The sequence below is a fragment of the Vicugna pacos genome, chromosome 1, assembly GCF_048564905.1.
Source record: "Vicugna pacos chromosome 1, VicPac4, whole genome shotgun sequence".
Classification (NCBI taxonomy): domain Eukaryota; kingdom Metazoa; phylum Chordata; class Mammalia; order Artiodactyla; family Camelidae; genus Vicugna; species Vicugna pacos.
The window spans coordinates 76315123-76327887 of record NC_132987.1 but is presented as its reverse complement, the minus strand read 5'-3'; the positions used below and the strand labels follow the sequence as shown (position 1 = coordinate 76327887).

Here is a 12765-nt window from a genome sequence, read left to right as displayed (position 1 = left end):
TTATCCTAGTGTGAAAGATAGAATAATACTCCCCAAAATGCCCTATTCCCTGGAACCTGTGAATATATTACCTTAAATGGCAAAAAAGACTTTGCAAAAGTGATTAAGTTGAAGATCCCGAGATGTGAGAGTTATCCTGGATTAACCTAGTGGGCCCAATGAAATCACATAGTCCTTGTATGAGAAAAAGAGGTGGCTCAGACTCAGAAAAGGAGATGTGACAATGGAAGCAGAGGTTGGAATAATGAAAGAAAGGGGTGACATGCCAAGGAATGCAGTGTCTAGAAGCTTAAGAAGGCCAGGAAACAGATACTCCCTTAGAGCCTCAAGAAGGAAGAAATGCAGCCCTGTTGACACCTTGATTTTAGGACTTTTGAACTCTAGAACTGTAAGGTAATTTATTTTAAGCTGCCAAATTTATAGTAATTAATTAGAGTAGCACAAAGAAACTAGTGCACCTGATAATGTACAGCACAGGGAATATAGTCAATAATATTGTAATAATTTTGTATGGTGACAAATGGTAACTAGTCTTGTGATCATTTTGTAATGTATAAAAATACTGAATCACTATGTTGTACACCCAAAATTAACATATTATAAGTTAACTATACTTCAATAAAATAAAAAGAAACTGGTGCAACTAATCTTTGTATCCTACATTCTAGTAGAGTACTGAGTTTAGAGTAAGTAAGGAAACTTTTCCTGAAAGAATTTCTCTCCAAAGCTGAGTGTGGCTGAAGTCCTGACCATGTTGGTTACTCACTTTATACCTAAACTAAGTAGCCACTAAACTGATTAACAATTTAATTAAATAATCTTTCTTGACTACTTATGCCTAATTAAAAACAATCTATCTTAGCCCTATTGACCCTCTTGGAGGAGGTAGGAGTAACAAGAAGAATGGATTCGTTAAGAAAAGTGGTAGACTGTGGCCATTCCTCTGAGAAAACTATGAGTGATTTAAGATTTGAACTATAAGCAATTTTAACTAGGTGGAAATTCAGGAAGAGTATTCAGCCGCTGGAGGTGATGAAAAGGTTGGTAAGTATAAAGGAATGAAAAGAATATAAGATTAGCTGAATGCTAGAGAACAAGGGAGAAAGAATGTGAGATACCGAAGATATATGAAGAGGAAGACCCTGCCTCCCTTGTAAAGGAGTTCCATTGGCTAAGAACTATGGAAAAACATTGAAGCTGGATTTTAGCAAGGGGTGGGGTGGGGATGAGGACTAATAAGACTTTAGGAATCTGGATATTGGATTAGGGTAGATGTGCATTGAAGGGAGGGCATCTGAGGATTTGCTTCTTTGTTTTCCAGACAAATTTCTGTAATTGAATAAGATGATCTCAGCTTAAAAAAAGTAATAATAATTCTCCCTCACCATACCCATGAATTCCTATCAATGAATATCTAAAGCCATTTTATTAGCATTCCCTGAAGAGAAATAATATTTACATCGACGACTATATTCAGTCAATTCTAAGGGCAAGTAGAAACGGTGGCTATAGTAGTGTGCCTAAGAAGTGACAAAACTAATGTTGGGATTGGAAAACAAATCATTACACGGTATAATAAACTTGATTTTTACACACATCATCTTTCTTTAAAATTTATATCATTGATTTTCTGATTTATTTTATTATCTTACCCCATGTATCCTAATCAATATATTTATCAATTGGTATATTATGTTTATAATTTTCACTAAATTAGTTGTTACAAATTTTCCATGAAAAGACATTTTTATTACAAATATATTAACCACTGTTTATTTTCAAATGGATTTATTCAAAAACATGATAAAATAACTAGTTGTAAAATATAATAAAAATAATTATATATGTGTGCATAAATACTTTCATAAATACATATACATATCTATAAAATACAGAAAAATAAACTTCATTGAAAATGTGAACAATTTTATGAATAAATTAATAGAATACTCCTGAGAATCATAAATGAAGATTTGAAAAAATGGAAAGGTATAACATATTCTTGGGAGAGCCTAAGACCTAAAAATATCAAGTATCTTTCAATTTATCTATAAATTTGATGCTGTTCCAATAAGAACACTAAGAGACCTTTTTCTTCTGGGAGCTAAGTAATTTTAAAGTTTATATATAAAAATAAAATAAGTGATAGCTTGGACAAAAATTTTTTTAATTAAGGATAGCAGAATATGCTACCACAAAATATGCTGTTTTAGTATATTGATTATTTTAAGCTTTTTCATTATTGTTGAAAAACAATAAATGAAGACAGAGGCTTTGTACTCCTAATATCTGCTTAAAGACAAAAGAAGCTCATTTGTCATAAATGCCCTCGCCAGGAATTTCATCAAACAGGGAAGACTGACTCATCACAGGAGAGGAGATTAGAAGTCACACCACACCCAAACTCTATTATAAACTATCACACCTCCCATCTGTTCTTCCAAGGGCCTATTCATCTTTCCTAAAAATCATTTACTCTCCCCTCAGAGGCTTAAATCTCCTCTCCCCTTTCCCTAATAAGATGATATTTAAGCCTAAATTCTAAACCACTTCTTTGAGTTACTCATTTTTCCCTGGGTATCTCCCATGTATATATGAGGTGTATTAATTAATAAATGTGTTTGTTTTTATCTTTTTAATCTATTTTTTTATTATAGGAGTCTAGCCAAAAACTCAGTATAGGGAAATTTTTTTCCTCTCCTACAATATTAAAACAAATTACAAATCTACACTTTAAAATGCTACCCTAGGGGAGGGTATAGCTCAGTGGTAGAGTGTATGCTTGGCATGCACGAGATCCTGGATTCAATCCCCAGTACTTCTGTTAATAAACAAACAACAAACAAACAAACAAACCTAATTACCCCCCCCAAAATTTTTTTAAATGCTAACATAAGAATATCCACACAAATCAACAGAACAAAATAGAAGGACCAGATATAGACCCAAACACAGAAATGCATTTAGGATATGATAACAGTAGTATTTCAATTCAGAGCGGATTATTCTAAATTGTATTGGTACAAGTAGGAAGTCATGTTAGAATTTAAAAAACAATTGAGTCCACAGCTCACACCTTATACTAGACACAGTTCCAAGTTGATAAAAGACTTAAATATTTAAAATGGAACTCTGAAAGTAACTAAAATAAGCCACAAATATTTGTATATTTGTGCGTATATATAAAATCTAGGAATGAGGAAAATTTTTCTAAGTATGACACAAAATCCAGAAATTACTAAGAAAGTAAAGATTGATAAATTGAACTACATAAAAACAAAAAGGTTTAGCATGGCAAACAAAAAGCCCAAATAACCCAATGGGAAAAATGGACAGCAAATCTGAATAAATTGTTTAAGAAAGGAAATAAAAAATGACTTTTTAAATTTATGAAAAAATGTTCAATCTTAGCATTAATCAACAAATTAAAACTATACAGACAATCTCTCATGAAGAAAATTCCAAATAATGTATTTTGTTACTCAAGGAGGTGGAGCATAATTCCCCATTCCTTAAGGACAGACTATCTCAGTGACTTCTCCCAAAGATTACAGCTTATAAAGGAGGTAGGGAAAACTAAAGTTATGGTGGAGAGCCCTTAAAAACACTATTTCAGTTCGGTGATCAAGGTCTACCTTAGCAGTAATATCATGTTGACTGTATGTACTTTTGATATGATGTGACGAGAATGGCAATTTACCTCTGTGCTCCTCCTCCCCAAAATTCAAGCCCAGTCTAGTCATGAGAAAAATATCAGACAAATTTGAATAGAGGGACATTCTATAAAATACCTAACTAGTGTTCCTCAAAGCTATCAAGATCATCAAAAACAAGGAAAGTCTGAAAAACTGTCATAGCCAACAGAGGTCTAAGGAGATATGATAATTTCTTAATTATAAATGTAAAGTGGTATCTTGGGTGGAATCCAGGAACAGAAAAAGGACTTTAATAAAACTAGGGATATCTGAATAAAGTATGGAATTTAGTTAATAATAATATATCAGTACTGCTTCATTAATTGTAATAAATGTGCCATACTAATGTAAGATGTTAAAAATAAGGGAATTCAGGCATGGGTAATGGATACTCTAAACAACTTTTATGTAAATCTAGAACTATAATTTTAAAAGTTTATTTTAAATTAAAAAATTCTATACAGATATGGCATTCTCAGTTATCAGATTGGCAATGCTTAAAATTTGATTTTACACTCAGTTGGTGAGAGTGTAAAAAAACAGGCCTTCTTATACATTACGAATGAGTAAAAGTATACATTTCTTCTCCTCTATGGAGAACAATCTGGCAATACATTTTCAATTATTAATATCTCTGCTAAGTAAAAGTAGAGATACTAACAATTGAAATAATAATATTAAGAAAGACTCATGGAATTTTGCCATTTGCAGCAAATGGAGTTGGAGGGTATTATGCTAAGTGGAATAAGTCAGACAGAGAAAGATAAATACTGTATGATATCACTTATATGTGGGATCTAAAAAAAATACAACTAGTGAATATACAAAAAGAAGCAGACTCAAAGAAACAGAGAACAAACTGGTGGTTACCAGTGGGGAGAGAAGAGAGCAGAGAGGCAAAACAAGCGTAGAAGAGTAAAAGGTACAAACTTATGCATAAAATAAGCTACAAGGATATACTCCACAACATGGGGAATATAGCCAATACTGTATAATAACTATAAATGGAGTAAAACCCTTAAAATTATGAATCACTATATTATACACCTGTAACATAATATTGTACATCAACTATACTTCAATGAAAAAATAACTGACAAAAAAAAAACCAGACAGTAGTACAAAATAACATACACAAAATTGTTTACTGCAGCATTTTTGTAAGAATGAAATACTAGAAATAAGTTTATCTGAATATTCATTTAATACACACAAAAAAAACCTTACATTCTGTAGGAAGGAAAGACAGGGAGACCAAATACCCTTTCTCAGCAACTGATGAATATTCAGCTACAATTATGTAAAACACACGCGCGCGCGCGCGCGCGCGCGCGCGCGCGCGCGCGCGCACACACACACACACACACACACACACACACTCTCCTTAAGAGAAGCAGTTGATCAAACTAGTGGTCACCAGCGGGGAGAGGGAAGTGAGCTGGGCAATACAGGGATAGGGAATTAAGAGGTACAAACTATTAGGTATAAAATAAACTACAAGGAAAAAAAAGCTACAAAGATATATTGTAGAATATGGCAACATGGGGACTTTAGCCAGTATTTTATAATAACTATAAATGGAGTACGACCTTTAAAAACTGTGAATCAGTATATTGCACACCTGTAACATATAGTATTGTACATCAACTATACTTCAATAATAATAAAAAGAAATATTCAAAAAAGCAGTTGATTACAAAAATTTCTCATCTTTTATTTTGATCTTCCTTCACTGTTTGTCTTTATTTTATGTAATATGTTCTCTCCAAACATAACTATAATGATGTTAATATTTATCCCTAATTCTCTTTCACCAAGGCTCTCATTTATTTATTTTCTTTCTAACCCAAATTGTCTAGTATGTTTGTCAGATTCTAATGCAAGCTTCCCCTTCCTTCTGTAACATGATTTCTATAATGCCTTTAGTGCTCTACTCTTTTCCCTATAGAAGCTCAATATTTCAAATGCATTTATTTGATAACAACTCATTAAGTGCCCACCATGTATTAGATTTAAGATAATAGGATAAAAATAGGATAATAAAAATACAGCCCCTGCCCTAGAGAAGTTTACTCTCTGGGAAACCTCTGGGTCATTAAATTATAGTTACAATTTTGAAGCCAACTTGATTTAAGTTCTGGATCCTAAACATGTTAGTTCTAGTTCCATAGGCAAATTATTAGCCTCCTTGAGTCTCAGGTTTCTGAAAGTATCCTCTTCCTTCTTTTGGTCCAGATGTGACTTACTTAAAACCACATGATAGAAGATCCCTTCAAGTACTGACTCTTGTTGGCCCTGTTTTCTTTCTTCATAAAAGGTGGATCTCCTTTTGCATATGATGTAATGTACAAGTCTTCCCTACCATACTCTGAACTATATAAAGGCAGGGACCATCTCTATTTTTTTCACCAGGGTTCACTTAGCTCCTAACATAGCCCCTGACACATAGAGTTCACAAATAGATATAAACCATTTTTATTCTTTTTACCCTGGTTTCCATGATTAAGCTTGAATAGACCCATTTATTCTGTCCCTTCCTTGCTTGAGTCAGGCACTCATCCTCATTTGTCCCATCTGTAATGTTGTCTTTCATTTGTCTGTATTCTCAACTGCAATGTCAGCATGGGCAGTGTTTCCAATTGGATAACGCCATCAGAAACGAGCAAAGCCTGGTTCCTTGAAAGATCATTAACACACACTGAATGAACAAACGTGACTGGTTGCAACGACTTTATTTTAGTGGATTTTCAGGCCCTTAAAAAGGTTCTTTTTGGACACATTCTCATTGTGTCACTCTGGCAACCATCTTCACTATGGTGTCCTAATCATTATGGTTCTGTTTTTTAGGTCACAAATATTAATTCAAATGATCTCTTCTATTCCTTCATATTAGGTTACATGGCCTGAGAGTACATTGCTCTTTCTCTAGTACCTAGAGGCAAATCTGAAATTGTAAATACAAATCAAGAGCAGCTTCTAGCTATACACATTGATTTTGAAGTCAAGAAAGATAGACTCTTTACACACTACAATAAGAAAAAAATAGAATGAATAGAACTTTAAATGAAGAAAGAATGACAAACTGAAATGGTAGACAATAAATAACATATAGCCAGACTTGATTTTCTTTGGGTTATTGAATTAGACTCCTTGGTTATTTCAAAGACTGATGATATCATGTTTTTTAATCCTGTGCTGGTCTCTAGGCCAGAGTCTTTAGGCAAGAAATTCTTACACTAGCAGACAATTCATCTATGACACTTTTAGAAGACAAATCTCATAGAAATTTACCCTAAGTCTATTTTGCCCTGAGAGTCCAACAAAGCACTCTACCGAGAAGGATTCCAAGTGGCATTTGATCTTTCTCTTCTAATCTCCCTACTGTTTTGGGCTCCCTCTAAAATAGACTGACGATTGCACAATTGTGCCATTAGCCATCAATAACCTGAGTTCAGGTTAGTCTCACCTTAGTCCTACAAAATATACTGCAGGTCACAAACACTCATATTCTCAAGCCTGCAGAGTTCTAAGTGAAAGCAATAAAAATATAAAAGATGAGAGTAAGTGCTCATTTGGGACCACAGACTCTCCCTTCTCTGCCCTCCTTCTATCCCCACAGAGCAGAGGACAAATTATGGGCAGCTAGGTTCAAAAACACAGGTATGAAATAAAAGCATCTGGAGAGAGTATAATAACTAGAAGCCATTTGTGTGGTTGGAAGATTAGATACAAACACTAAATAGAAAAGAAGAGCAAAATAATTTGGAGACTGGCTGAGACAGAGCTAACAGTGACATGCTCATTTTTCTCCCACTTTGTGGCATCCTGGAGGTGGTAGAAATCCTGCTGGCTTGCTGAGGAGCAGAGTTACTGCCTTTCATGGTAGCATAAATTTACTCTGGGCATTTACATGTCCTGTCAGACCTAAGAGAAGAAAGATTCTAGGAACTCCTTGTTCAAAACTCCTTCCATCTGGCAAATGCCTTACTAATCCTGATCTTTCAGATATAAACCCAAGATAAAATTATGAAATAAAAGTAAGAGCTATTAAGGATTAAAGTTAACAATATTTAATCAGAGCCCTAGAAGAGAGAAAAAATACAAAGAAAAAAGTGTTTTGAAAAAATGAGAATTTCCTGTAATTAAAGAAAGCAGTTCTTAATGAGGAAAATTCTAGCTTTAAAAATACTGATCAAAATACAGAAGGACTGACTATAAATGAGCCAATAATTTAATTCAAGGAAAATTACAACCCCAGCTAGAAAAAGAACCACTGAATAAGTTCAAAAACACATAGAAGAAGGAAAAAGAAAGATAATAACAGAAATTAAGGAACCAGAAAATAAAACAGCAAGGCAGAAAATGATCAAAACCAGAAATCAGCTGTCGTGGACTTGGACATGAGTTGCCCAGATTCCCCTGCAGTGAAAGAGACTGTAGTCAGGAGATAGCCTCCAGCTATCAGTCCCTGGAACAGCCTCTTAGTTGCAGACAGATGCCTCTGCCCAAGGTCATGATCTTCCCTGAGCAGCCCACAACTAGTGACTCCCTTGGCTAGGATATACGGCAGAAACATTTGACCTAAGGTAGGCCAACCCTGACAGTTTAGCTCCAAAACTGCCCCCTAGAGATTGGCCAAGCCTTTGATTCCTGCTTGCATCACCTTCTGATTTCTCCCTCTCCCCAATCCTACTTTCTTCCCTTCTCTTCCATAGCTGTTGGTTCCAAAGATACTCCCCAATATCCTGTACCCTATCCTCTGTCTCAGAGTCTGCTTCCTGAAGAACCCTACCTGGGCATTATTCCTTGGAAAGTTTAATAACATGAATAAATTTCTAAAAAGACTGAGTATGAAAACAAGAGAAAAATCAAATAAACAAAATATAGAATCTAAAAGAGAAATTAACTACTGACAGTGTAGACAAAAAAAAATCATGATAACTTTGAAAACTTGCAAGAAACAAAAGTTCTGCAAAAATATAAGATGGAATAAGTAGCATAAAAATAAACAGAAAACTTGTATAAACCAAAACTGATTAAAGAAATTGAAATGATCATCACATATATCCCTCAATATAAATCCTGCCTAGATGTTTTTACATGTGAATACCACAAACTTTCAAGTACTAAATAATTTCCTTATTATACAACTTGTTCCAAAAAATAGAAAGAGATTAACATTTCCAAACTCTGTTAATAATACTGGTATAGTCTATATCATAGAAACAGTAAGTCGGTACATAAAAAATATGATAAAGCTAATCACTTGTTTAACACAATTTTGAATAAAATATGAGCTAACTGAATCCAAGAGTCTTTTAATGCATTATGATAATATTAATTGATTATAACACATAAACAAAAGTTAAATACAAAAACAATTTTTAATTAAAAAATAAATTAAAAAACATTTTAAAACCATGAGGCCATAATGGTACTCAAAAAGGAAAGAGGGTAGGGAAAGTTCTTCTTTATAACAGAATGCCAACTAAAAAAATGAATAAAGATTGATAAGATTTTACAACCATCAGTGTAATAATTGATTCAGAAAATGGATGACCATTGGATGCTAAAATTCATTAGGTGAAGATTTGTTGGGAAGGGGAGAGATAGTCACATGGTGTAAAAGTATCACCCTTAAGAGTTGTACAAATTTCCAAGTGAAAACTGCATCTAGACCTTGGAGAAATCTGGTGGTCATCACTTTAATAAAGTGATAACATTTTTAATATAATGATGAGATGATCTGAATTGTACACCTTCTCATGCAATGAAATATAAAGCCCTCATCTCCTCCATGAAGTAGTCTTGCCAAAAATGTTTTATCTGAATCTAATCAACCTTCAGTCTTAATTTCGAGTTTACAGGAAATATAGAAAATTAGTCAAAGAACACCATGAGGTAAAAAAACAATCCAGAATGTAGTATACAAGAAAACTGACCTTTTCTCTCAAAAGGTCAATATCATTAAAGATTAAAAAAAAACAGATCTTTCTTCATTAAAAGGAACTAGAAAGACACTACAATCAAATGGAATGTCTGACTATTAAATCCAGGATTTTTAAAAGAAAACTACAAAACATATTTTGGGGACAATTAAGCATATTTGAATATGAACTAGACATTAGATGCTATTATGGAATGGCTGTTTATTTCTTAGGTTTTATAATGATATTGTGATTGTTAATGATATTGTGATTATTAAGAATACCCTTATACTTAGAAGGTGCAAGTATTTAGGGGAGAAGAATGTGTCTGCTTACTCTATCTGGCAGGGTAACCAACCAATCAAAAACAAATGGAAAAAGAAGTTTATTAAATATGGCCCAAATGTTAACAAATGGTAAATTATTTTTATTCGTTCAACATTTCTTTGGTGCAAAAATTTTCAAATAAAATATATAAAATATAGTAATAAAATGAATCATGATAAGCTAGCAGTATAAAAAATACAAGTGTGTTTCTACATTTGAAATTGATCAATTTTTTTTTTACCACACTAATGAACTAAGAGGGAAAGGTAATTTCTTTCAGTTATGTTTTACAGTTTTTGGTGTACAAGTCTTTTGTACCTTCTTAGTAAAGTTTATTCCTTAGTATTTTATGCTGTTTCTGATGCTATCGTAAATGAAATCATTTTCTTAATTTCCTTTTCTGATCATCACTGCTGGTAAAAAAAAAAAAAAACTGATTTTTTGCGTGTTGATTTTTATGTTCTGCAAATTTCCTGTATTTGTTAATTAGCTCTAACAGTTTTTTGATGGATGATTTTGAGCTTTCTATATGTAATACATTACGTGTGTATAGACATAACTTTATTTCTGCCTTTCCAAGTTAGATTATGTTTATTTCTTTTTCTTGCCTAACTTTTCAGATTTTCTGTCTTTCTTGAGTCAGTTTTGGTAGTTTATAGGTTTCTATGAATATTTCCATTTTATCCGGCTTACAAAATTTGTTGGTAAGCTGTTCACAATATTTTCTCAATAATTCTTTTTATTTATGTAAAATTGATACTGTTCCCCTTTCTTTCTAATTTTAGCAATCTGGTTTTTTTCATATAGATAAAGATCTGTCAATTTTGTTGATATTTTCAAAGAATTTATGGTTTCACTGATTCTACTGTTTTTATATTATTTATTTCATTTATATTTGCTCTAATACTCATTATTTCCTCTATCTTCTAACTTTAGGTTAGAAAGGTTCCTTTACAGATGTGTTAAGGTATACAATTAGGTTATTAATCTGAGATCTTTCTCCTTTTTAAAGGTAGGCATTTACTACAAAAATTTCCATAATGAGCACTGTTTTCACTACATCCGTAAGTTTTGGTATGTTGCATTTTCAAATCTCTAAGTATTTTCTAATTTCCTTTGTGATTTATTCCTTGATCCATAGGTTATTTTGAAGTGTGCTGTGTAATTTCCGCACAGATGTGAGTTTTCTAGTTTTCCTTCTGTTACGTCTTCTATTCATTTCCTTCTATTATGGATTCTACTGATTTCTTCATTCCATTTTGGTCAGAGGAAATATTTTGCATCATTCAAATTTTTTAAAACTTATTGAGGCATGTTTTGTGGCCTAACATATTGTCTATCCTGGACAATGTTTCAGGTGTACTTGAGAAGAATATGCATTCTACTGTAGTTGGGGATTCTATAGATGTTTGTTAGGTCTAGTTGGTTTACAGTATTATTTAAATTTTCTATTACCTTACTGAAATTTTGTCTTCTATGCATTATTAAAAGTGGGGTATTGAAATTTCCAACTACTGTGGAACTGTCTATTTATCCCTTCAGTTTTCTTTGCATCATGTGATTCTGGACTGTATTTGGTACATATACCTTTGTTACATCTTCTTGACAAACTGACCCTTCTGTTAATGTATACTTACTTACTGTCTCTTGGAAATTTTAAAAACATGGTTTTCACTTTCCACACTTCTTTTTACTATAATGAGCATGTATTCATTTTATAATAGAAATAAAAAGAGTAAGACAAAGGGAGGAATTTCCTCTCATTCTGAAGGTAGGACCTTCTGCTAAACAATTAGCTTAGACTCCTCAAAAAAAAACTGTAATGAAAAAAATGGGGAATTGATCCTGAAAAAGTTGTAATAACTAAATACAATGTGTGAGCATTGACTGGATTTTGTTTAGAAACATTTGGCACAATTGTGAACATTTGAAAAACTCTGGTTATTAGATATTAAGGATATATTATTTTCATAAGAGTGACAGTGGTACTATGTTTATGCAAAGATTTTTTTTCCTTAGGAAATACATGCAGACAGTTTTTGGTGATATTTCATGATCTCTACAACTTTTAAATGATTTAGTAAAAAATGTATATATGCTATAATAATATATAGCAAATATAGAAAAATATTAGCACACTAAATTTAGGTGGAGAGGATACAGGTATTCATCATACTGTTTATAGTTCTTCTGTGTTTTAATGTTTTCAAAATGAAGGTTGGAGGCAAAAGGGGAAATTTATGACCTCCCTTCAGCAAATATGCAAACAAGCAAAGAGTGAAGTAATATTTAAAGTATCTAAAGGGGAAAAAAAATCTAGAATTTTGTGTTTAGCAAAATTATCCTTCAAAAGTGGAGAAATGCCTTCTCAGACAAAAACTGAGGCAATTGGTCACCAGTAGACCTGTCTGTCAAAAAATGTTAAAAGAAATTTTTCAGAGGAGGGTGCGGGAAGTGGAAGGGCTGGAGAAGTTTCCCGAAGGGCGGCAGCCGGATGCTGCCGTCACTGGACCTTACCCCTTACTTGTGTCGTCGCCGTCCCCTCGGGACCGTTGCGAAGGCCGCAGGCTCCTGCACGCCGAACACCTCACCACCAGCGCAGCCCGGCGGGCGTGCGCCCCTAGGTCGCTCCGACCGGAACCAAAGCGGGAGCCGTGCAGGTTCCGGAGAGGTGCTGCGCCCCACTCTGGACGGAAGGGCGAGAGAGTTACTGCTCACTCTCGCCCGAGCTCCGCCCACCGATACATCGCAGTTGTGAACCCCAACCAGCCAGGGATCTTTTGAGGATGCTCGAAAACAGCAACGATTCACATAGA

General features: G+C 33.6%; 1 long non-coding RNA gene across 1 annotated transcript in view; it reads right to left on the bottom strand.

The window, feature by feature from the left end:
* LOC116277654 (uncharacterized) overlaps window positions 1-12556 on the bottom strand; it is an 88172-nt gene extending 75616 nt beyond the window's left edge. The window contains exon 1 of the long non-coding RNA XR_004187123.2: window positions 12467-12556. This is a non-coding gene — a long non-coding RNA (uncharacterized lncRNA). The remainder of the gene's footprint in view (window positions 1-12466) is intronic.
* Between the last annotated feature and the right edge of the window lie 209 nt (window positions 12557-12765).